Source organism: Vulpes lagopus, chromosome 1 (assembly GCF_018345385.1).
Source record: "Vulpes lagopus strain Blue_001 chromosome 1, ASM1834538v1, whole genome shotgun sequence".
In the NCBI taxonomy this organism is placed as follows: Eukaryota; Metazoa; Chordata; class Mammalia; order Carnivora; family Canidae; genus Vulpes; species Vulpes lagopus.
In genome coordinates this window covers 10,302,019-10,328,688 of record NC_054824.1, presented here as the reverse complement: position 1 = coordinate 10,328,688, position 26,670 = coordinate 10,302,019, and the positions used below count along the sequence as shown (strand labels likewise).

The following is a 26,670-nucleotide window of genomic DNA, read 5'->3' as shown; positions in this document are numbered from 1 at the left end:
CTTTTGCCGCGTCACTTAATTCTGTGTTCTGCTTCCAGAGCAACCTTCCCAACTATATATAAGATCTTGTTAGTATCCTACTGATAACTTTCCCTGTCCCCCCATGAGATGAGTTCCAAACACCTTTGTGTGATGAACAAGGCTCTTCGTGATTTGAACAGTGAACTCTTTTCTCTAATGGGAGCTTATTCTCCCTTCGAAGAGAAGGGAGAAGGTCCACCACTTTCCTGAGTTGCTGTTTGTTCCAGGGTTGGGTTTCCTTGGAACAGACTCTGAGACAGAGATTGAGTCCAGGAGTTTGATCAGGGTGTGGTGTTGGCATCACCGCCTGTAGATAAGAAGGGAAGAAAGCAGAAGGGGCTGAGAGAGAAGTTGGGCTATGGCAAGTGGTATGTTGGAACTAGCATACAAGGAGATTGGCAAATGTTATAAATCTTATCCAGAGAGCCCAGATGACCAGTTAACCTCTGCCTGCAGTGCAGTCTCAGTCAAGACCTCAGCTAAATCCACAAAAATGTTCGAGAGTTGATGGCCCTTCAGAATTGTCCTGAATTTGACATGAGGGAACCGGTCATCTGTAGCCCTGTGTCAACAGTCATTGGATGCAGATCTTCCCTGGAAGGGGGCATGACCTTGGGCAAATTCTCTTCAGCTGAGGCAATTCCAGAAGAGGCTTGACAGCTGAAGCTGTCTGTAGGTTCCCTCCACCCACAGAAGCTGGGGAAACAAGTCTTTTTTATTTTTTATTATTTTATTTTATTATTTTTTTTATAAATTTATTTTTTATTGGTGTTCAATTTGCCAACATACAGAATAACACCCAGTGCTCATCCCATCAAGTGCCCCCCTCAGTGCCCGTCACCCATTCACCCCCACCCCCCGCCCACCTCTCTTTCTACCTCCCCTAGTTCGTTTCCCAGAGTTAGGAGTCTCTCATGTTCTGTCTCCCTTTCTGATATTTCCCACTCATTTTTTTCTCCTTTCTCTTTTATTCCCTTTCATTATTTTTTTTATATTCCCCAAATGAATGAGACCATATAATGTTTGTCCTTCTCCGATTGACTTATTTCACTCAGCATAATACCCTCCAGGTCCATCCACGTCGAAGCAAATGGTGGGTATATGTCATTTCTAATGGCTGAGGAATATTCCATTGTATACATAGACCACATCTTTATCCATTCATCTTGAAGCAAGTCTTTCAAGAGAAGCTTGCCTCAAGTTCCATATGGCTTCCCATTTGCAGCATTTTGAGGACCACTGGCTCTGCTGGGTTGGGAGCCACATGGTAGAGTGAGGCTCAAGTTTGAGATTGCTCTTTGGCTCTCATAGCCTGGCAGCCATAACTGATAAAAGAGTCTCTTGGCAAAGTCAGATGGAGTCCCTGGTCTTCTCTCCATTCCTTTAACTAAGAATTTAAGAATTGTGGATTGACACTCTCCTTTATCAAGCTGTCCACCCCAGACTCTCTTAATTCATCAGCTTCATCATGCTCTTTTATGACAGTGGCTCTGGACTGGGGATGATTTGCCCTGGAGGGGACATTTGGCAATGCCAGGAGACATTTTTTGTTTGTCACAGCAATGGGAGGGGGTACTACTCATATCTTGTGGACAGAGCCAGATGCTGCTAAACATTCTAGGGTGCACACACAGGACAGCCCTCACAACAAAGAATGATCCAGCCCAGAATGTCAATAGTGCTCAAGCTGAGAAACTGATCTATGCAATAACCACTCGATGGGTACTTCATTCCTGATGACCATGGGGAAATAATGAAATGCATTGTTTCACCTCTGCAGGTTCTGAGAGGATCACAGTTGCACCCCCTCCCTCCAATCCTTCAATCACAGCTGAATTGTCATTGCCTTTTCCTTCAGCCAGTCCAAGTAATTAATCTCAGACTCTGCTCTATTTCTCTGGGAATCTATTGCCTGCAGCCATCCCCATAGCAATTAGGATGCTGTGGCAAGAAAAATAAACCAACTCACTTTGACTTACACAGACAAGAAATGTACTGGGAGAATATGGGATAACTCACAGAAATACCAAGAGGGCTGGATTCCAGTATCCCCACTGAAATCAGGTAGCCCCATTCATCTGTACCTTAGCCATCTAAAATTATACCACAAAGTTGGTCCAGTGAGGACACCACCACTGGCACCCTGAACATCGACCTGTATAGATTGTGGATTGGACAGGATGTTTCGGCTCTGGTGCCAGGCCACTGCAGCCCCTTGGGACTGGGTACCCCTGATATTCCTGCTGCTGCCACTGCTAGAAAAAAAAAAATCCCTACTGTTCCTGCTATCTGTGTCCCCTGTCAAAGTCTGGGGCAGGTATATTGAGATGTTAACTGGAAATGATGTTCTGAGAGTGATGATCTGGCAGTTTTAGCTTGTATGCCGGGAGGTGGCCTTTACCTGTGACCAGAACTCATAAGGAGGAGAATTCCCCAGACACGGGAAGTGTTTAGATGGTAGGAAGCAAAACAATGATAACTTACAGATGTAAAGGGTGTTAATTCCTTCTGACATCTGGGTACATATCAGGCCATTTTTATTGTAAACATCTCCAATAGCGAAAGCTTGGATTTATAGGCCTCTCTATTTTTTTTCAGTGCATCAACTCAGGTTAATTTATGGGTTTCTGATCTATCATAACTTCTCTTTGTTACTCTCTCTCTCTCTTTCTCCCTCTCATACCTTGGTGCAATAGCCTACATTCCTCAGTATAAAAATAGGTATGTCTCCTAAAGATCTTACCCTTTATTATTCAAATTCATTTCAACATGTGTTAGCAGTGCCAAAACAAACAATGCTGGAAATAGTTTCCTAATGAAATAAAGCTAGACAGCATGACTTTTCATTTCTGTCTTTGATTAATTGTGTGCTTTTCTCTTTTATGAAAGATAAATCCACGTGTAGGGCTCCATCAAGGCAGAAAAACAAAGCGACTCTTTTTAAAAGTTCTTACTTTTGGGGTGACATTTTTCTTTTCTTTTTTTTTCTTGTTGTCGCTTGATGAATCTTTCCATTCACCTTTTCTGACAACATCCAAGGTGAAATGTTTTGTGCTTCATAATGAGCTGATGATACCCTGACAGGGCTCTACAAGCATTTCTGGTTAGTCTGTCTTATAAAATACTAACCTTTGTCTGGGAGATTCAGAAATTGCCAGTATGGTAAGGCAGTTATTTTGTTTTTAAGTGTATTTAATGAGGCATTCTGAAGAAAAGATCCACAAGCAGGTCCATTTTGACTTTCACAGGAAGACCAGGGACAGCCAATTTGCCCATCACCGTTGATGTTTTGGTGTGTTGGTAAGAACCCAGCGTTACAGGTGAACATACCAAACAGAGGATTGGTTTTTCCTTATTGCTCAAGGTGTCTTTCCATACTTCCATCTATCATCACTCCAGTTTTATGATGGAGAAACTGACTTGTAGGAAAACAGACCATAGACTCAGAATTAAAAGTCCAGATATTAAGAAACAAGTGATCAAATGAAAACTCAATGCTTTTCCATTTATTAAGACCAGTGCAGGATGGAAGAAGGGAAATCCTTATCTGTCAGAAGCTAGAGATCGCAACTTCCAGTTTAATTCATCAAAATGGCAAACTTTCTTCATCTTTGTTTTAAATAAACTTATTTTAGTATAGTTCTAGATTTATAGAAAAGTTGCAAAGATAGTACAGAGAGTCCCTATATATCCTACACCTAGTTTCCCTTAATGTTAACATCTTATGATAGTATGATATACTTGTCACAGTTGATAAGCCAATATTGATATGTTATTAAATTATTAATGAATATCCAATTTTTTTTCAGATTTCCTTAGTTTTTAAGAATTGAGATATAATCGACATGTAAGATTATATTAAGTTCAGGTGTATAGCATAATGATTTGATATTTGTATATATTGTGAAATGATTGCCATAATAAGTCTAGTTAACATCATTAACACACACAGATGCAAATTTTTTTCTTGTGATAAGAACTTTTCAGATCTACTCTCTTAGCAACTTTGATGTATACAATATAGTATTAACTGTAGTCATTATGCTGTACAGTACATGCCCATGACATTTATTTTATAATCAGAAGTTTGTATATTTTGACCAGCTTCACCCATTCCTCCCACCCCTTTCCTCAACCCCTGCCTCTGGCAACCATCAATCTATTCTCTTATATCTATGAATTTGGGGTTTGGGGGAGTTTAGATTCCATGCATATGTGAGATCATACGGTATTTGTTTTTCTCTGTCTGATTTATTTTATTTACCAAATGCTCTCCATCCACATGGTCACAAATGGCAGGATTTTCTTCTGTTTTAACAGCTGAATAATATTCCATTGTTTGTGTGTATGTGTGCATGTATGTATATGTATATGTCTGCTTTTCCTGCAAGTCGGTTTCTCCTTCCTTAAAACTGGAATGATGATAGATGGCAGTATGGAAAGACACCTTGAGTAAAAAAAAAAAAACCAAATATATATATATATATATATATATATACCCTACATTTTCTTTATTCATCTATCAGTGGACACTTAGGTTGCTTCCACGTCTTGGCTATTGTAAGTAATGCTGCAATAAATATGGTGGGGAAGGGGAGCATATATCTTTTAGGGTTTTTGTTTCCTTCAGATAAATACCCAAAAGTGAAATTTCTGGATCATATGTAGTTCTGATTTTAATTTTTTAGTTTTATTTAATCCTACTGTTTTATTTTTGCTTTTGCCTTCGCTTTTGGTTTCACATCCAAAAAGTCATCGCCAAGACTGACATCAAGGAATTCACTGCTTATGTTTTCTTCTAGGGGTTTTAGGGTTTCAGGTCTTAATTTTCAGTATGGTGTAAGAAAGTGGTCCAGTTCCAGTCTTTTGCATGTGGCTGTCCAGTTTCCCCAGTACCATTGTATATTCTTGGTTCCTTTGTCATAAGTTTATTGAGCATATATGTGTGGACTTATTTCTAGACTATTTTTTAAAAGATTTTATTTATTCATGAGATACACAGAGAGAGGGAGAGAGAGGCAGAGACACAGGCAGAGGGAGCCCGGCGTGGGACTCGATCCTGGGTCTCCAGGATCACACCCCGGGCCAAAAGCAGGCGCCAAACCTCTGAGCCACCCAGGGATCCCCTATTTCTGGGCTATTTTGTTTCACTGATCTACTGGTCTGTTTTGTGCCAATACCATACTGTTTTTATTACTATAACCTTGAATATAGTTTGAAATCAGGAAGCGTGATTACTTGGCTATTCAGGGTCTTTTGTGGTTTTATACAGATTTTAGGATTGTATGTTCTATTTCTGTGAAAAATGCCATTGTAATTTTCATAGAAATTGCATCGTATCCATACATTGCCTTGGGTAGTACAGACATTTTAACAATATTAATTCTTCTAATCCATGACATAGAATATCTTCAATTTATTTGTGTCTTCTTCGGTTTCTTTCATTATGTCTTATAGTTTTCAGCATTTAGAGCTCTTTCACCTCTTTGGTTAAATTTATACCTAGTTATTTTATTCATTTTGATGCAATTGTAAATGAGATTATTTTCTTAATTTCTCTAGTAGTTTGCTGTTAATGGTATAAGTGCAACAGAGTTTTGTATATTGATTTTGTGTCCTGCAACTTTACTAATTCATTTGTTGATTTTAATAGTTTTTTTTTTTTTTTTGGTGAAGTTTTTTTTATATATAGTGTCATGTCCTCTGTAAATAGTAACAGTTTTACTTCTTCCTTTCTGACTTGGATGCCTTTTTGTTTCATTTTCTTGCCTAATTGCTGTGGGCAAGATTTCCAATAGTATATTGAATAAATTGGCACGAGTAGGCATTCTTGTCTTGTTCCTTTCATTGTTGAGTATGATTTTAGCTGTGGACTTGTCATATATATTATTGTGTTGAGGTATGTTTCCTCTATATCCACTTTGTTGAGGGTTTTTATCATAAATGAATGTTGGATTTTGTGAAATTCTTTTACTACATTTATGGACATGATTTTTATCCTTTTTTTTTTTTTAAGATTTTATTTATTCATGAGAGACACACACACAGAGAAAGAGAGAGAGAGAGAGAGAGAGGCAGAGACACAGGCAGAGGGAGAAGCAGGCCCCTTGCAGGGAGCCCAACGTGGGACTCAATCCCAGGTCTCCAGGATCACGCCCTGGGCCGAAGGTGGCGTTAAACTGCTGAGCCACCCAGGCTGCCCTATCCTTCATTTTGTTAATGTGGTGTATCACGTTGATTGATTTGCAAATGGTGAGCCATCCTTACATCTCAGTAACAAGTCCCGCTTAATCATAGTGTATGGTTCTTTTAATGTATTATTGACTTTGGTTTGCTAGTATTTTGTTGAGGGTTTTTACATCTATATGTTCATCAAGGATGTGGTCTGTAATTTTTTGTTGCTGTAGTGTCCTTGGTTGGTTTTGGTGCCAGGGTAATGCTGGCCTTATAAAATGAGTTTGGAAGTGGTCCTTCCTCTTCTGTTTTTTGGAAGAGTTTAAGAAGGAATGGAATTAATTCTTTTTTTGAACGATAGGTAGATTTCACAGGGAAGCTATCTGGTCCTGGACTTTCGTTTGTTGGGAGGTTTTTGATTATTGATTTAATCTCCTTACTAGTAGCTGGTCTGTTCAGATTTCTTTAGTTTTTGTCTAATGTTCTTTTTTTCTGTTCCAGGTCCCACCTGGAACACCATTTTACATTTTGTCATCATGTCTTCTTAGGCTCCTCTTGGTTGTGACTATTTCTTCTTGTTTTTTAATTTTTTTACCTTGTTTTTGATGATCTTGAGAGTTTTGAGGAGTATTGATTATGTATTTTGCAGAATGTCCCTCATTTGAGAATTGTCTGATAGTGTACTCTCATGAGTACTCAGCTGCTGCTGACTCCCCCCCCCCCCCCCACACTGCTCCCCCAGGGCTACACCAATGAAATGAGGCTACCAATTGTAGTTCATGAACTACTAGCGCCCTCAGGGGCTGGCAGAAAAAAAATGCTTTCTAGAGGAATAAAACATCATCTTAGGTCCAAATTAATTCTATAACTATTTTTTCAAATACTATGCCAAGCAAACACAAAACAATAATGAGGTACATGAAAAGATAAAACAACATGAACAACAGTCCTGAGAGACACAACAGAATGCATGAATTGGCCACTGGGAAGGAACTCCAAATATTGAAAATACCAGACTCAAACTATCACAGAGCTTTGCTTAACCATGTTCATGGTGATAAGGGTCAACCTTGGAAACATTAGCAAGGAATTGGAAATTTAAAAAGGGATATTGCAGATTTGAGGATTTATAAACACCATCAACTCTCAACCTTGGTTATCATTCTTCCTTTCAAATGGTGTTTTTGGAGTTTGCTAACTTAATACATCCTCTTCCCTACTGGGGAATCAAAATGGAAGGCAGCTTCTCCCTGTCCTGAGCATCAAAGGCCCTGATCTAAGTCAAGTTTTGGAGGGGAACTTAGGGTATACTGGGAGGTTCTAGACTCTGATTTTTTATTCCATTCCACACCACTTCTCTATTCTTACAAAATCATCTTTTTTAAAAAAAGATTTTATTTATTTGAGGGGGGAGAGCACAACCAGGGGGAAGAGCAGAGAGAGAGGGAAAAGCAGGCTCCCCACTGAGCAGGGAGCCTGAAGTGGGGGGCTGGAGCCCAGGACCCTGGGATCATGATCTGAGCTGAAGGCAGACTCTTAACTGACTGAGCCACCCAGGTGCCCCACAAAATCATCTTTTGACTACTTTTTTCCAGACTAAGAGGATAAGATTGACGATAGAAAAGCCTCCACTTGTCTCTTCCAAATTTTGGCCTTGTAGTTCTATAGTATCTTTTATCTCTATGATGTTTTTAAGGTTAAAGAACTATTCATCCAGATTTTATTGCTGTCTTTAGTGGAAGAGTTGGTCCAAATGACCTCTGGTGCTGTTCCCAGCTGGAAGTAACCCTCTTCCCTTTTCATGACAACCCTCTGCTTCCAGGGACCACACCTATCCTTTACCAAAAAAGTTTAAACTAAAGCTCAGAGAAAATTGAAGCCTGCTTACCACAGTGAAAAGTGCGAGCTAAGTGCTTGGCAGTCAGCCAGTTGTTCTGCAATGTTCCTTTTTCTTTTTTACCAGGATCCCCAGGTGATTCTCATGCGCATTACAGTTTGAAAACCATTTATGGTTCAATATGATATGAATTATCATATTCCTGGTTAGATTATCGACAGGAGTGTACCTGTGAGCAGTGCATGTGTGTGCTTTGTGTGCACATGTGTGTGAGAGTGTAGTCTGATTCTACGTTATTTTCAATTATTTGGAGAATCCGTAGTTCATCGTAGATCTGACTGGACCATACTTGCTAAGAATCTTGTATGTGACGTTCAGAAATGAATTGCCTCTTCCCTTCCCCTTCCCTCTTTCCACTCTTTTCTCTCCCACATCCTCACACAGCTCCCACCTCGCTCTTAGGTCTGGCCTCACAGAACCCTCTTTCTGATCACCCCTCCTGAAATGGTCCCTGCCATCCTCTATCCCCTGACCCTGCTCTATCTTTCTTCATAACATTTATTCATTTATAACATTATTAAATACAGGTTTTTAAGATTTTAATTGTCTGCTGTTGCCTCCCGCACCCCTGTGCTAGAGCCTGAGCCCAGTGGGAGCCAGGAATCTCTCTGCAATGCTCACCGTGTTATCACTGAGTCTCTGCTTACCCAATTAAAATGTTTTGCCTCATTTTTTAAAAATTTTTATTTATGATAGTCACACAGAGAGAGAGAGAGAGGCAGAGACACAGAAGGAGAAGCAGGCTCCATGCACCGGGAGCCCGATGTGGGACTCGATCCCGGGTCTCCAGGATAGCACCCTGGGCCAAAGGCAGGCGCTAAACCGCTGCACCACCCAGGGATCCCCTGTTTTGCCTCATTTTTGCAAAACATACACTAGTGGTTTAGGAGCACAAACTACTTTTCAACTTTATTTTCAAGTTGAAATTTAAGAAGAAATTCAAGAAGGCTGTATTCCAGCTCATGTTTTTGTACTGATTTTTTGTTCAAGAGTTCTTTTTGTATCTAACCACATTTAAGGCATTGAACTAATTGACAAGTATAGAAGACAAATACCAGAGTCTCTCAGAGCTTGGGATTTGGAATTTTTTTTTTCTTCCTCATATTTTTTGTTTTATTTCTTTTTTAAGAAGATTAAAAAAAATTTTAAGTGATCTCTACACCCAACATGGGGCTTGAACTTAACTCCCTGAGATCAAAAGTCGCATACTCTACTGACTGAGCCAGCCAGGTGCCCCTGTTTTATTTCTTGTTTTGTTTTATGTTTCAAATATTTATTCAAACATTCAAATATTATAAATCATCAAAAATATTCACTGTTTAGCTTTAAAGTAATTATATCAAAAATCCACTGTTCCTACGGAACATGAAATGATCGTGCTGAAATGATCGTGCCAATTTGCAAAGGGCAGGGAATAAAAAGCCAGAAGGTGATATTAAGATGATTTCTTACTCACCGTATACAAGAAGGAATGAAAATTGCTTAAATATAAAAGAAAGCTTATCTGATAGGGGCAATAAAGAATGACTTTTCCAATAAGGAAAAATATTTAAACCACTTAACCTACCGTAATAGTAGAAATGTAATATGGACCCTGATAATCATACCATGTTCATTCTTTACTAAATCCTTTAAGCTTTTAAATGTCATTTTCTTGGATTAGTTTAACCAAAATCATGGTCAGTCCAAACATCTGAACATTTTCATAGTGATGACACTTGGATATATCTGATCAAAATTTAGCAACTAACTGTTAACAAAGTAAAAAAGATGAAGTTCACTACATTGTACTACAAGTCAAAAACAGCTGGTCAACAAATAAATTATGCCCAATGGAGAGCAACTTGGTAATAAAAGGGAAGTATGTTTTCGTGCAAAAACATGGATGAATCTCAAAAACATTGAGCTAAGCAAAAAAAGGCAGTCACGTAATACACCTATATGTGGTGCCATTCATGTGAAATCCAGAAAAGGAAAAAAAAAAAAAAAGAATCATCTCTAGTGGCAGAAATCAGATTACTGGTTACCTGGGACTAAGAGGAAAGGTATCTGAATGTAAAAGGGCACAGGGAATCTTTTTGGGCGCTGGAAATGTTTTATGTCTCAATTGTAGTGATGGTCACATGGGTGTATATATTTGTTAAATTCATCAAGTTTTATACTTAAAATGGGTGCAGTTTATTGTATATAATTATACCTTAACAAAGTTGATTGAAAAAGATACTAACGTCCATTTCCCCAAAACTTTTACTCTATGTATTTTTCTCGTAAAAACAACTTCAAGACTCATTTGATATGATTATTGCATTACCTATGAAAAATATGTTCTCAGGACACCTGGGTGGCTCAGCGATTTAGCACCTTCCTTTGGCCCAGGGCATGATCCTGGAGTCCTGGGATCGAGTCCCACATCAGGCTCCCTGCATGGAGCCTGCTTCTCCCTCTGCCTGTGTCTCTGCCTCTGTGTGTGTGTGTCTCTCATGAATAAATAAAATCTTTAAAAAATATATATGTTCTTAATTTGCTGTGTTAACACTACCAATAATGATAATAATATTATTAGCCATGTTTTATTAAACTGCTGTTCATGTTATGTAGTAAACATCTTCTTTAGGATCTACCTGATATGGGCATCCACACCTAACGTATGCTCCTGAAAGCTTTCGACCAAAACTTTCTCATTGGTTTTTCCTTTTTTTAAAAAAGTTTTTATTTTAACCACCCAGTGTTCATCATAAATGCACTCCTTAATCCCCTTAATCACCTATTTCACCCATCCCCCTATTTACCTCCCTTCTAGTAACCATCAATTTGTTCTCTGTAGTTAAGAGTCTCTTTTTTGGTTTGTCTCCCTCTTTTTTTCCCTTTGCTCATTTGTTTTGTTTCTAAATTTCCACATATGAGTGAAATCATGGTATCTTTCTCTGATTGACTTATTTCACTTAACTTTATACTCTCTAGCTCTATCCGTATTGTTGCAAATGGCAAGATTTCATTCTTTTTATGGCTGAATAATATTCCATTGTGTGTGTGTGTGTGTGTGTGTGTGTGTGTGTGTGTATCTTCTTTATCCATTCATTAATCAATGGACACTTGGCTGCTTCTGTATCTTGGCTATTGTAAATAATGCTGCTATAAACATGGGAATATGTGCATCCCTTTGAATTAGTGTTTTTGTATTCTTTTTTATTTTATTTTATTTATTGATGAGAAACACACACACACACACAGGGAGAGAGAGAGAGAGAGAGAGAGAGAGAGAGAGAGAGAGGCAGAAACACAGGATCCATGCAGGGAGCCTGACGTGGGGCTCGATCCTGGGACTCCAGGATCACACCCTGGGCCGAAGGCGTCGCTAAACTGCTGAGCTACCCAGGCTGCCGTGTTTTTGTATTCTTTAGGTAAATACCCAATAGTGTGATTGCTGAATCATATGGTAGTTCTATTTTTTTTTTTTTTTTTTTAAGATTTTATTTATTTATTCATGATAGTCACACAGAGAGAGACAGAGAGGCAGAGACACAGGCAGAGGGAGAAGCAGGCTCCATGCACCGGGAGCCCGATGTGGGATTCGATCCCAGGTCTCCAGGATCGCGCCCTGGGCCAAAGGCAGGCGCCAAACCGCTGCGCCACCCAGGGATCCCTCATATGGTAGTTCTATTTTTAACTTTTTGAGGAACCTCCATACTGTTTTCCACAGTGACTGTACCAGTTTGCATTCCCACCAGCAGTACAAGAGGGTTCCTTTTTCTCCACATCCTCACCAACATCTGTTGCTTTTTGTGTTTTTGATTTTAGCCACTATGACAGGTGTGAGGTGATATCTCATTGTGGTTTTGATGTGCATTTCCCTGATGATGAGTGATGTTGAGCATCGTTTCATGTGTCTGTTGGCCATCTGGATGTCTTCTTTGGAGAAACATATGTTCATGTCTTCTGCCCATTTTTCAGTTGGATTATTTGTTTTTTGGGTGTTGAATTTTATAAGTTCTTTGTATATTTTGGATAGTAACCCTTTAATGGATATATATCATTTGCAAATATCGTCTCCCATCCCCTAGGCTGCTTTTTAGTTCTGTTGATTGTTTCCTTTGCTATGCAGAAGCCTTTTATTTTGATATAGTCAACAGTTTAATTTTGCTTTTGTTTTCCTTGCCTCAGAAGGTCTCTCTAGAAAAACATTGCTATGGCCAATGTCAGAAAAATTATTGCCTGTGCTCTCTCCTAGGATTTTTATGGTATCATGTTTCACATTTAGGTCTTTAAATCTATTTTGAGTTTATTTAATATTTTTTGTTTGTTTTGTTTTTAAAGATTTTATTTATTTATTCATGAGAGACACACACAGAGAGAGAGGTAGAGACATAGGTAGAGGGAGAAGCAGGCTCCACGCAGGGAGCCCGATATGGGACTCGATCCTGGGTCTCTAGAATCACGCCCTGAGCCGAAAGCAGACACTTAATTGCTGAGCCACCCGGAGATCCCTTGAGTTTATTTCTGTATGTGGTATAAGAAAATGGTCCAGTTCAATCTTTTTCATGTAGCTGTTCAGTTTTCCCAACACCATTTGTTGAAGAGACTGTCTTTTTCCCATTGGATGTTCTTTCCTGCTTGGTCAAAGGTTAATTGACTAAGTAAGTATGGGCTTATTTCTGGATATTCTATTCTGTTCCATTGATCTATGTGTCTGTTTTTTTGTGCCAGTACCATACTGTTTTGATTATGACAGCTTTGTAATATAACTTGAAGTCTGGAATCGTTATGCCTTCAGCTTTGCTTTTCTTTTTCAAGATTACTTTGGCTATTCAGGGTCTTCTATGGTTCCATACAAAATTTAACATTTTTTTAAAGGTTTAAATTTTTGTATTTTGTATTCTGTGACTTTACTGAATTCATTTAACAATTCTAACAGTTTTTTGATGGAGTCTTTCAGGTTTTCTTTACATATAGTATCATGTCATCTGCAAATAGTGAAAGTTTTACTTCGTTATTGGTATCAATATCATTTATTTCTTTTTACTGTCTGATTGCTGTGGCTACAACTTTCAATACTAAGTTGAGTAAAAGTGGTGAGGGTGGACATCCTTGTCTCATTCCTGACCTCAGGGGAAAGGCTCTCCATTTTTCCCCAACGAGAATAATGTTAGCTGTGGAATTTTCATATCCATTGATTTATTCTTATCCACTAAGAAATAATAGAAAGATGTGATGAGTTTCATAATTTTAATGTAGTATAAAATCTATATCTACAATGTATATTTAAATGTGCCAAGTAATAACTTATTGTGCATAAGTTGTTTTTCTTATTACAGCTAGGAATTGGAATTACATTTACAGAATAGGACTAACAAGGGAAAAAGTAGATAGAAAAAGCCCAAATGAGATTAATTTATACTGTGAATCTCATAGTAAGAAATGAAGAATAAAACAAACTGGGCACTCTGAGAAGCCTTAGAAATCACAGTCCATGCGAGCTGGTTCTGTTGCTGCCTGTTAATAAGCTGGCCACTTTCTGCACTCTGATTGAGAAAGTCATTATTTTTCTTTGTTGGTTGTAATTTCTGCTGATGCTGGTACTCTTATTATAGCAGTCCTGTAACTCAGTTGGCTAGGATTGATTCGTAGACTCTGGGTCTTTATTGATAACCTTTACTGACCTTGTCAGATTCACAGATCCTCATTATGGCCAAAGTCCAAAGTGCTTCATGAAACAAAATGTTTTGGCACAAGCATGTGATTCTGTGAACACTGGCCTGAAAAGAGGTTGCTGTGCAATGAGAGACCATTGCTACCTAAACCAACAATTTTCCTTGAAAATCCCAGTGTAAAATATGCACATATATGTTTGTTTATTCTTCAGTAGGGTGCCTCTAGCTCCCTATTCCAGCATCCTTTGTACTCCAAGGAAATTAAAGCATTCCTTGAATTCTGATAGTGTCTGCATGAACACACACAAAAAACCCCCTAAATCGTATCCATCTCTGTGTTGACATAGATTGAGGTCTTTTCCAGCTTTCACAGCAAAATTGAATTCCTGCAAAAAAAAAATTGTTTCATGCAATAAGATGTAATCTCTTAAACCTTTTACCATTGGTTTCTTATCATTGAATTTGGAGAATTATGTTCCGGGAATATGAATGTGTTAGTGAAGAAAATAATGTTTTGAAACCCAGAGAAGCAGCTTTTTATCAGTATTCATAAAAACCAAATCCTTATTTCCTAGAAGAGCAAAGCAAATGATGACATTCCCTGCAGTAACTTCATCAATTAGTTCATAAATTTCCTTGAGTGTCCACCCACGGTGTGTAGAATCCTGCTTTACATGCTCTGGAGCATTAAGAAAAAATAATGGAGGAGGTGTTTTGCCCCTAAGGAATGTGATTTTGGTTAATATTAACTAAGAGACATGCAAAAATACAATGTGTGTGTGTGTGTGTGTGTGTATGCACACTTCTCTATGGTATCTGTCTTCATCATTATTGATCCTCTGCAGCTAAATACAGAGATTAACTAGGTATGATGGTTGTGTTTAGGACAAAGAGAAAGTAAATGGATTAGAAAGTACAGTTAACATAATTTAAAAAAATCTCTGCTAGTACTGGCATAGTCCTCCACTTCTTCGTCTTCAAGTCAATGCCTTGGTTTGACCATGAATTAGACTTTAAATAGACATAGGTGAGTCTCCTATAACAGGGTATAGAACAAGCTAGCAACATGAGAGTAACAAAGGACTCAATTGCAACTTCAAAATTCCCCAGCAACCTTTTCATTTTAGGAAGAACTGTAGTCTGGAGCGGACACTGGCAGAAGAAGTATTGATGTCTTTTGATGTACCCATTTGTTTTGTCCAAAGCACCTAACCAGTTGGGATCTGAAGACCAAGCTGATAACTCAAGGAGGACCTCTGATACTTGGTGCAGAAGCCACCCTTGGCTTTACAGGAGACTTGTAGCTCCTCCCTGCCACTTAGCCTTTATTAGGAACTTCTCAGTCTATCTGTACATGTTTCCAAAAATTTTGAACCTTGAAAAAAATAGGACTGAGTTCTCACTCTTTTCCTTCCAGAAGCCTTCTTGTCTCGTTATGAAAGTAACCACTCATTTTTTAAAAAACTTTAAGTTCTATGTAATAATAGCAGTGGAAGTGTGTGCAATGCCTTCAGACTCACCAAACCTTTAACTACACCAGAGGCATGTTCAACCTGCCCACCTACATCTTCTCCACCTCCCTGATACAAGGAGTGTGACTCAGGGGAGTTTAGGATCAAATTTAAAGATGCCTGCTACACATTATCCTGAAAAAAAATTATGCAAGATATGCACTCTCATGTATATACATGTTTAACATCACAACAGTCTTTACAATTTTGATTAATCTTTCAAATACTTAAGTAAAATCGACAGCTTAGGAAAGGTCTCATGTTTGCCTAAATGGGCCAACATGGTTTGCCTAAATCCTGGTCCATTGTCAATGTGGGTGTAAGTATTTCAGCTTGAAAAGGATGGAAGTGATAATTGACTTGCAAAAATTATGAAACTAGTGCTTTAGAGACTCCTGGGAGAAAAAAAGTCACTTCTGTTTGGAAAATATTCAAGGAGAACTTGATAGAGGAAAGTTTATTTTCAATCATGGTATTACTTGCATAGGCTTGAGCCAACTTGTGTACAAACCTTTGATCTGTGCAATGCTTCTCCTTTCCCAGTCCTTCGGCATACATTTCAAGATGGCAGTTTGTGTGGAATTTTCAAAGAAGGTCAAAGGCTGGATGTGATTAGAGGTGTGATCTTGAAAAGTGCAGGTTGTATTTGTAGAAAGGATAGACTGTTTTGTCTCAAGTGCATCAAGTTTATAGTGTCAAGTTATAGGAGAGGTGACATTCAGGTATGAGGGCACAGGTGATAGGAACGCTCCGCTCACACAAGTCTTTGTGAGAAGAAAGACCCTTTCTGCCCCCATAGAAATCAGAGTGCAGACTTCTCTGCTTGCTTCCACTAGGGGTTTTATTTTTATTTTTAATTTTTTAAAAGATTTTATTTGTTTGAGAGAAAGAAAGTGAAAGATAGAGCACGAGTAGTGGGGAGGGGCAGAGAGAGAAGGAGAAGCAAACTCCCCACTGAGCAGGGAGCCTGATTTGGAGCTTGATCCCAGGAGAAGCAGGCTCCCTGCTCAGTGAGGCTTGCTCCCTGGGATTTGGGGCTTGATCCCAGGACCCTGGGATCATGATCTGAGCTGAAGGCAGTCACTAAACCTGACTGAACCACCCAGGTGCCCCTTTAAGGAGTTTTTAAGTAGGAATCTGCCAAGACCCTCAAGTAAAAATTTGAATTTTCTGCCAGATTTAAAATAATAAACATTTCCATTATATGAATTTGTCGAAATTTTAATTTTCCTGTTGAGAATTTAATTTTTCTATTTTTTGAAACTTTTTATTTAATAGGATATTCCTAACACTTGGATTTACCTTCAATATTCTCCCACTTTTACCCTTAGTGCCCAGATTTTGGTTCTCAACACCATTCCCATGACAATGAACCAGGGCTCCCTACCGAAATGGCTGATTCCAGGTCTGAGACAGGAAATGTGTAAGACACCCCATCACACCAAAAAAAAAGAGAGCTCTCAAAGACTTCTAGAGACACATCAGTAGGAATCAGGAAGCAACTTGAAGTGGCCTTCACTTGCCAAAAAGTGATAATCTGGACATTTCTAAAATATGCATTTATGATAAATATAAATTTCAATGGATTGAAATAAATCGATCTCTGTGGATTGAAATAAATCAGTTAAGTCTTTAAAAAACCCATGGATTTATAATGATATGCCCACCCTTACAAAAAAACAAAGCAAAATTAAGAACCCTCATTGATGACCTCATTAATCATAAGACCTATGGAACCAATGCACTATGCTAAAAAATGGTTTGAAAGGGCAAAAGCCAAGCATTTAGCCTATATTTTTTTTTGTATAAGTATGCTCCAGAGAATGTAAAACTGAGCTTTTGCACAGCCTCCCCTGCCCCTGGGCATGCCCGCTTCTTCAGTGGACATCCCCGCCACTACTACCGCCACCTGCTCTAACACTGCAGCTGTCTCAGGCTCCCCTGCAGTAAGAGCTGGGCTCTGAACCTGTGCTTCCTACCAGCTGCTGAGGGGCACCAAGCAGCCCTGGTGCCCAGATCCAACCTGAGAGCATGAGCATAAAGATGCTGCCTCCTTCACGTGCTTCTGGACCAGATACAGTGTTAGACATGAGGGCGTGGGATCTGGCTTTCCCAAATGCTACCCTGGCCAGTCTGATAGTTCAACCAGAAGGTTAGAGGAGTTAACAGCTCTTGAAATGAACTTTGAATTTTGACCAACGAGAGGTGAGATATGGGAAACCATCAGCAGATAGATTTGCCCTCCCTCCTCCGTTATGGACCATTCCAACGGGTAGTGCTTCACACCTCTGAAAGATGTCTGATGTGACCAAACGACCAGTCGTGTATTTCTGTGAGGCTCTAACAGCTCAGTCAGATACCTCTTTGCATTTGCTTTTCCTCCTTCCCTGCCTTGCTTCCCTTTTTCTTTCACTCATGCTGTCCTTGAGGTATGTCTCCCACTAAAACTTAGAGCATGCACACTTGGCTTCAAACTTTGGTTTCTAGGGAACTTAGTTAATTCATAGGGTGACCAAATGGATGAAGGAGCAAAAAACAAAATTGGCATGATGTAAGTTGATAGATGACAAAGACATGATAGAACTAGAATATTACCAGTTTGCAATGTTATAAAATATATTTTATACCTATCAGTGACTGATGATACTATGTTTTTTTTAAAATCCATGGATTTGTAATGATATTCTCACTCTCCAAAAAAAAAAAAAAAATTAAAAAACCCTAATGGAGGGGCACCTGGGTGCCTCAGTCCATTAAGCATCTACCTTTGGCTCAGGTCATGATCCCAGGGCCCTGGGATCAAGCCCCAAATCCCAGGGAGCAAGCCTCGCTGAGCAGGGAGCCTGCTTCTCCCTCCCCGTCTGCTCTCTCTCTCACTCTCAAATAAAGAAAGAAAGTCTTAAAAAAATAAAAAATAAAAACTCCTTAAAGAAAACCTTTCATTCAGTTGATCAACCAACATTATTTTGGTACCTTCTGTTTGCAAATTCTTTAGGCTCTCCAACTGCTTACAGGTTCTTTATAATTGTATGTGGGTCCTGAGAATGGGAGCTTGCAAACAGCCAGGAATCTGTGTACATATGTTTTACAAAGCTCAGTTAAGTGTAACAGTTAAGTATAAATGGGTCCAGGGAGAATGAGGTGGAAGAGAAAATGAATTTCTTTAGCAAATAGCCATTTACCTTCCATGTGCCTGGCCTCTGCTATGGAGAATTCAAAGGTGAATTTATTTATCTGTCCATCTATTTATCTATTTTTATTAATTTTTTACTTTGATTCCAGTATAGTTAACATGCAGTATTATATTAGTTTCAGGTGTACAATATAGTGATCCAACACTTTATACAACACCCGGTGCTCATCCACAAGTGCACTCTTTAATCCCTATTACATGTTTAAACCTCCCCCCCACCTCCCCTCTGGTAGCCATCAGCATGTTCTCTGTAGTTAAGCGTGTTTCTTGGTTCGTCTCTCTCTCTCTCTTTTTTTTTTTTTTTTTGCCTTTGCTCATTTGTTTTGTTTCTCAAAGGTGAACTTAAAATACAAAGTTAAAAAAAAAGAAGTTTATCCCTCTAGGTATTTCCAGATTATTTGAAAGTAAGAGAAGAAAACAAAAAAGAAGAGAAGAAAAATGTCTTTTGGGATATGAACTGCCGTAGACAGAAGAAGGAGAGCCCTACAGCCAAAGTGGAGCCAGAGTAGGGCTTCTGGGAGAAAGAAGCATTAAATTTAGTCTTGAAGAATGACTCCCAGGTAGAAAAAGGCTGTAGCGCTGGAAAATAGAGTACTTAAACTATAGGGAAAAAAGCACATGTAAAGCCAAAGAGAAGGGAAAGGGAATATCCTAAAGGAATGGCAAGGCGTTTTGTGCAGGACATGTGGAGCAGGCCCCGTGATGAGGAGGAGAGGAAGGGTGGGCAGGCCGGGGATGCATTCAGTAGTCAAACTGAAAACAGGCTCATCGGTACCGAGCCATTAGAGAGTTAAGTGAGATTGAGCTCATGTGGGAAATATCATTTATGAATAGAATTTTGTCATTTCCTTCGTAGATGTTGACTTTATTTTATTTTATTTATTATTTTATTTTATATTTTATTTTATTTTATTATTTTATTTTATTATTTTATTTTATTTATTTTATTTTATTGGAGTTCGGTTTGCCAACATATAGCATAACACCCTGTGCTCATCCCATAGATGTTGACTTTAAAACAATTTGGGGGCTTCGATGGATAGAGCGAAGACCAACATGTTCTGAACAAACCAGTGGACACTGGGAGGCCAGGGGTGCAGGCTGGCGGTGCAGGGAATGTGGTGGGCAGTAGCTGCTCCAGATAGCCATCAGGGTCCCAGAACTTTCTTTACTGAAGCTCTAATTTCACCTATTTCAGTTCCTCTCTTGACTTCCAGTCTTGACTCCATAGTGACTTTTCATTAGGAACTCTCTTTCTGGGCAGCCCCAGTGGCCCAGCGGTTTAGCCCCGCCTTCAGCCCAGGGTGTGATCCTGGAGACCTGGGATCGAGTCCCACATCGGGCTCCCTGCATGGAGCCTGCTTCTCCCTCTGCCTGTGTCTCTGCCTCTCTCTCTCTCTCATGAATAAGTAAATAAAATCTTAAAAAAAAAAAAAAGGAACTGTTTCCCAGTTCCTGAAGTCGCTGATAATTTTTGAGTGGCTGAAAGCCATCTTTGGGTCCTGAACTCTCACTTGGTAGGTCTTTAAACTGATAAGAGTATAGGCTTATGGCAGGCTTCTAGGATTGATCCATTTGGGGTTAGGAACTCCCATGGGAAGTTTAATTTAAGGCCTGATGAATAAGACCCTGTGGATGGTGTCACACTGTTTGTGTTAGGATAAATCTAAGCCTCATAATAAAGACACTCCAAAACAGCATGACTTTAATAATGACAACAGTAATAATAAATTTTTTTTCAAGTTTCTTTCTGTCACATAGTAGTTCCTTTTCTTTTTAAGACTTTTATTTATTGAGAGAGAGAGAGTGAGTGAGAGAAAGAGAAGGAGCAGGGGCAGAGGCAGAGAGGGAGGGAGAAACAGACTCCCCACTGAGCGGAGAGCCCAATGTGGGCCTCAATCCCAGGACTCTGGAATCATGACCTGAGCCAACGGCAGACCCTTAATTGACTGAGCCCCCCAGGAGCCCCTTGCACAGTGGTTTCAAAGTGAGTGTGGCAGGTCAGTATGGTAGCTTTGCTCCTCTGAGGACCCAGGCTGGCTCCAAGTCATGGCTCTACTGTCCCTTGGCTGGTGGCCTCAAACTTCAAGGTGCATAGGAACTCCTCAGGGATTTTGTTAAAAATGCAGATTCTATTTTAGAAGGTCTGGGGCTGATCGGGGGCACCTGGGTGACCCAGTGGATTAAGCGTCTGCCTGAGACTCAGGTCATGATTTCAGGGTCCTGGGATCCAGCCCCGTGGCGAGCGCCCTGCTCAGCAGGGAGTCTGCTTCTCCCTCTCCCTCTGCCCCTTTCTCCTCTGCGTGGGAAAGCCTTCGTTCTCTCTCTCTCAAATAAATAAATAAAATCTACAAAAAAAAAAAAAAGAAGAAGAAAGAAAGAAAGAAAGAAAGAAAGAAAGAAACAAAGAAAGAAACAAAGAAAGAAAGAAAGAGAGAGAAGGCCTAGGGCAGGAGCTGAGACTCTGCATTTCTAACAGTGGCCTGGTGATGCAGCTGCTAGTCCCTGCCCTTCTCTGGGGTTGCAAGACCCTAGCCCGTTCCTACGTTGTCGGAGCTGGGCTGCAGACACGTTCAGGGTCTGACCTGCAGGGAAGGGATAGGTGGGGGCCGGGGGTGGAGAATCCTTGGATGATGGGAGGTGGCACCTGCCACTTCTGCTCCCGCTCCTTGGGTGGAATCTCCACTACCTGGCCACACCTCGCTGCAGGACCATCTGGGCACGTAGTCTTGCGGCGCAGTCGGGCACACAACTACAATTCTAGCACTTTGGGACGGGGGGGGCAGATGTTGGCAGACATCTCACAGTCCCTGTCACATCACTCTCTCTAAAGCTCCCTCATGCACCTCCCAGGGGCGTCTGGCAATCACCCAAGAAGGTGAGGCGGACCCAAAGAAGTGTCCAGGACGCTTTCCAGACCCACACTTCACAGCATTCTTTGCTTCGACACCTTCTTGAAAAATTCCATGCCTGGAATTTCCCGAGTACAGAGGTGGCCTCTTTTTTTTTTTTTTTTTAAGATTTTATTTATTTATTCATGAGAGAGACAGAGGCAGAGGGAGAAGCAGGCTCCATGCAGGGAGCCTGACGTGGGACTCAATCCCAGGACTCCAGGATCAGGCCCTGGACTGGAGGCAGACGCTCAACCGCTGAGCCACCCAGGCGTCCCACAGAGGTGGCCTCTTTAAGGAGAGAATGCACGAGCAGACTTTCTTCTTTCTACCTCCGTGACTTTGAAAGTGAACGAAACGACCAGACTGTACCTCCTTGAGAGCGACTCCTTTTAATGCTTCCTGTTTGGGTGAGAAGACGTTGATGGTTCGAGGCCAGGGTCACATCATTTCAGCAAAGACCGTCTTGCCGGGCTGCAGCAAGTGTGCCGCAGGTTTTCCCATCCAGTGGGTGAGATAAAATAATAAATGAGTGCAGGCTGCTGGCCAGATGCATAGGCAGCCTGAGAATGAATCATAATCACTACATTTGCAATAAAGCCCCCGTTTATATGCAGACAGACAGCAACATTAGATGGTCAAATAGCTCAAGGATGAAAATGAAAATTGAATGCAAAACTTATTGTTCATGAGGGATGATATTTGTCCTACTATTTTTATTTACCTGATTGAAAAGTGTCCAGCTTATCCACTGAAGGAAAAATCTCATTTCCTGATACTCTTCTCAATACTCAAGCAAATGAAATAGAATTAACTAAAAATGGAATGATATAATCTGCTTTAGCCAAAAGGCTAGAAGGGCAAGGAATAATTGAGTAAGCACTCCATGGCTGCTCTCATAGGTCCTGAATAAATGAATGTGTAGGGAGAGATACTAAGCTGCTCTCTGAAAAAAAATAAAATTAAATATGTATATTATCCCCTCAAAATACAGACCTAGGAAACAATGAGCCTTTAGTTGGATTTTCTCCCCAGCATGGTATTTCTATGCTTTCACCGAAATGAAAAAAATCTCAAAATAAGAAGAAACCCTGAGATATTACTTTTGAAATCAAATAAGGCTACGGCGCGCTTCCATTAGCCCCAACAGTTACTTCCAATTATTGTGACCAAATTTTCTCATCTGCGTTTCTGTAGAGAAACAATATTTGTATTTCAGGATTGGAAAGCTGAGAATTGAATCATTTTATGCGGATGCTTGAGACTGCAGCAGCCGTCTTAGAAGAGAAGGACCGATTCTCCCTGGACTCTGGAGTCCAAAGACGCAGACTTAAATCCCAGCCACTTCGTTTTTGAATCATCATGATAATGATGAAAATAATGATGAAGAAGATGCCGATGGCCATGGCAATGGGCAGCGTCTGCAGAGCGCTCACTGAGGACGTGACACTGTTCAGATGCTTTCACGTGTCAACTCCTTCGTTCTCCTACCTGAAGGCAGGTGGTATAATAATCCCCACTTTACAGATGAGAAGAAATGAGGCCCAGGGATGCTAAGTGACTCTCCTGAGGTCGTATGGCCAGTATAGCAGACAACGTTCACCCCAAACCCTGCTGCCGCTTTCTGGACACAAAGGCAGCTGACATTTCCCTGCCTCTTTGGCAGTCAGGGTGGCACTGGCCCAAGTACTAGCTGATGGAATGTGAGAGATGGGCGTCGTCTTCAGAAGCCGGAGTGCCCCCTCCATGCATCTTTTTTAGATGAAGATGATGATGGGACACTGGGTTGGGGGGGGGGGCGTGTGTGTGCAGAGCCACAGGTGGAAGGGGTCTGGGTCCCTGAATCACTCCCGTCCATCAGGAGCAGCCTCCTTTGCATCTACTCCAATGACGTAGACAATGACAAACTTCTACTTTGGCCCAACTGTTACCCTCCCGGGGTGGGGGGGTACTCCTTGTTACCACCTTGATTACCAGCACTGGCTAACTCCCCAGAAGTGGTGCAATCTGAATTTGAATCCAGGCAGTCTGGCGGCAGAGTCCACCTGGCTTACATCACTTGACCGGCTTCCTTATTTGAAAAATGGGAGTGATTGTGACCACCTGTCTCTCCAGGCTTCTAAGCTGGTGTCCTGAGGTCTCCAGAAGAAGACTGAGTTCTGTATGGTTTCTGAGACGATCTGGGACAGAGTCAGAAGTACCCTGTGACGTTTGGCTTGGTGTTGGGTGAATAGTCTACCCAGGGTTGGAGTCTTGCTAGGGCCATGATTCTCTCTCTCTCTCTCTCTGGGGACCTTAGACGTCAGCTGGTTTCTCTACAGGCTCCATGATGCTCTTTCTGCCATTCCCCATCTCCAGGTGAGATGTCTCCTAGCCCAGGCCAGGCACAGCCCATCCCTTCTCTGTAATGTGTGCCATGGTTTCCCCTCTAGGGGGGGTTGCCTATAAAAGCACCAATCCTCCCACCTCCAGCCCCTCCCACTATAGCTTCTTCCTATCTCTTGCTCCTCTGCCCCTGAGATCCCAGTGTGACATGAGCCAGCTTGCCTGACTTTTCACCCTACTAGTGTTGGTCCTGCCTCCAGGAAAGGGTTATGGTAAGGATGAATTTAGGTATATAAAAGCACATTACAAATGTACAGTATAAAATTGGTTATTGACATGTTCAAATTTTTAAATCTCATGTAAAAGAGGGAATTTTGTTGTGCTCCAGTAGGTGTTAGTTGGGAAAATGGCCCAGATGTTTTTTAAATGGTAGTTTTTAAAATTCGATTTTGCAAGTAAAATTAATCCAAATATCCTATGGGTTACATAAAGCGCTTTAGAAAGAATTGAAGTGAAGGGGCACCTGGGTGGCTCAGCTGGTTAAGCATCCAGCTCCTGATTTCGGCTCAGGTCATGATCTCAGGGTCTTGAGCTCCAGCTCTGCGATGGGCTCTGTGCCAGGTGTGGAGCCTGCTTAAGGTTCTCTCTCTCTCTGCACCCCGCCCCCCCGCCACTGTCTAAAAAATAAGAAAGAATTGAAGTGAAAACCGAAGATGATGTTGGGGTATAGAAGTAATTCCCAAAGACCACAATTGAAAAGTGTTAATAACTGCAGATAACACATTCACTGGCAATTCTTAATGGCAGAGACTGCTGGTTCCTTTGTGGCTTCTTTTATGCTGAATTATGGCACCGAAGCAAGCTGTTAATTATAAAAGCCTAAGATGAAGCCTTCTCGACACAGACCTGTAATTCTTATTTGCTCATCTGTCCTGGGGCATTATAGGCTCTACCCATGGGGTTGAAAGTACTTCTATATACTCATTTTAGTTCATGAAGAAAAAAGCTCTTTTCTATATCTACTCCTTCTGTTTGATTTTGAGAATTCAGGTTTCAGCTTCCAGGCAAAGCATTTCCAGGCAAAAAATTTCAGGATAAATAAAATAGAAACACCAGGATGGAGAGGATGCTTTTACGTGCTCGAGTCAGTGTCCAGGACATAATGTGTAGATTTGAATATACATATTTATTCAATATATACTTATTAAGTGTATGTTTATTTAACTTATTTATTATCTAATAATTATAAGTTGTCCCATCAGAACTTTGAATAGATCACTATACAGTAATATAAGTTATATATAAGTGTATTGACCATATTAAATATATCAAAAACATCTTTATTAGATATTAAATATATAAATATGTTAAATACATTTATTTATATGTTCATTTATATTTAAAGCCTTTTTATTTTGTAGCAATTCTTGATTTATAGGAAATTGCAAATTTAGAACAAGGGGTTCCTCTATATTCTTCGTTAGCTTCCCCTAATGTTGACATCTTACATAATCTATGATCTATTTGTCAAACTAAGAATTTAACACTGGAATACTATTAACACAGCTACAGGTTTTATTGAGATTTTACTAGCTTTCCCACTACCATCCCTTTTCTGGGCCAGGCTCCTGTCCAAGATGTCCCATTGCATATAGTTGTCATGTCTCCTTAATCCCTGGTCTGTGACAATTCCTTAGTCTTTCTTTGTTTATCATGACCTTGATCGTTTTGAAGAGTACTGGTCAGGTATTTTATTGATTGTCCCTCAATTTTTGGTTTGTCTGTGTTTTCTCATAACTAGAAAGGGGTTAGGGTTTCTGAGAGATACTAGAGAGAAAAAGTGTCATTCTTATCACATTATATCAAAGAGTACACGTGATGAATTTGGCTCATCGTGGGTGATGCTAACCTTGATCATCTAGCTAGGGCAGGGTTTGCTAGACTGCCCCACTATCAAGTTACTTCTCCCCCCTTGCCATGGTCTGTCTTTTGGAAGCATGTCAAGGTGGGAGTTGGAGGAGTGGGGGTGGGGGGAGAGGATTAAGCTTCACCTACTTGAGGGTGGAGTATCTACATACATTATCTTCTTTCCTCTGTAAGGGAGACTTGTTGGATCTCCTACATTTATTTCTCCAATCATTTATTTATGTCAGCATGGAACAATGGGTATTTGTTATATTTTGGGTATAATCCAGTGCTATGTTATTTATCTCACTGTCACATTGTTCCAGCTTTGTCCATTGAGAGTTCTTTCAGGTTCACTCTTGAGTCCCTTCAACATGCCCTGTCTTTCAAATTTTTACTCGTTTTTTTGAGTACTTCCCCTTGTTGGCACTGAAAGACACTTCCAGTTTCTCTTGAATTTTCATGGCCTGAAATCCGCCATTATTTCAAGAAACCCCTTTTGTTGGAGAATCATACCTACTCCAGAAGCTTCAGCAGTGATGTTTACAGAGAAAACTTTGGCACAAAGTGGATCTACCTTGGGCCCAGACTGGGAATTAAAGTGCAGTGCTCTCAGGTGGCCCTATAAGGGGCGTCTGGGCATGGATCCACAGGATTTGTATTGTGTGGGAGATAGCAGGGACACCTCTTCTTGGCTTTTTTGAAGCGATGTAGAGAAATGTGAATCCTTTTGCCCAGGCTCTCAACAGGAATTGGGACGTCAAAGTTAAGTATATCTAAGTCAAATATGCCTTTGTGGTTGTTATCTGTGGTTGTTAGTCTTTCAGAATTAATCTTAACGCTGCTATCCTAATAGTTGTTTCAGTTAGAAATCTCTCTTCTCAGACATGAATTGTTATTGGAGGTTGTATGTGGATGTTATAAACAAAAAAATAGACCGGAGATGTCCTGCCGAGATTATATATTAGAGAAAGGTTGAGTAATAGCCAATTGTCTGCTAGCAGCAGAGAGATGATATGAAAGAAAAATTGCTGACTGATATTAATAAGTAAATGACTTTGGTCAGAATGCTCCTTAATAAAAGTCAAGTTTACTATTTTTGTAG

At 40.3% G+C, this 26,670-nt stretch overlaps 1 long non-coding RNA gene across 7 annotated transcripts in view; it reads left to right on the top strand.

Moving 5' to 3' along the window:
- LOC121496460 overlaps positions 1–26,670 on the top strand; it is a 127,793-nt gene that overhangs the window by 53,776 nt on the left and 47,347 nt on the right. The window contains exon 2 of one of the 7 annotated variants that reach the window (XR_005989242.1): positions 22,555–23,693. The exons of the other annotated variants lie outside the window; for them this stretch is intronic. This is a non-coding gene — a long non-coding RNA (uncharacterized LOC121496460). The remainder of the gene's footprint in view (positions 1–22,554; positions 23,694–26,670) is intronic. 7 annotated transcript variants of the gene reach the window in all.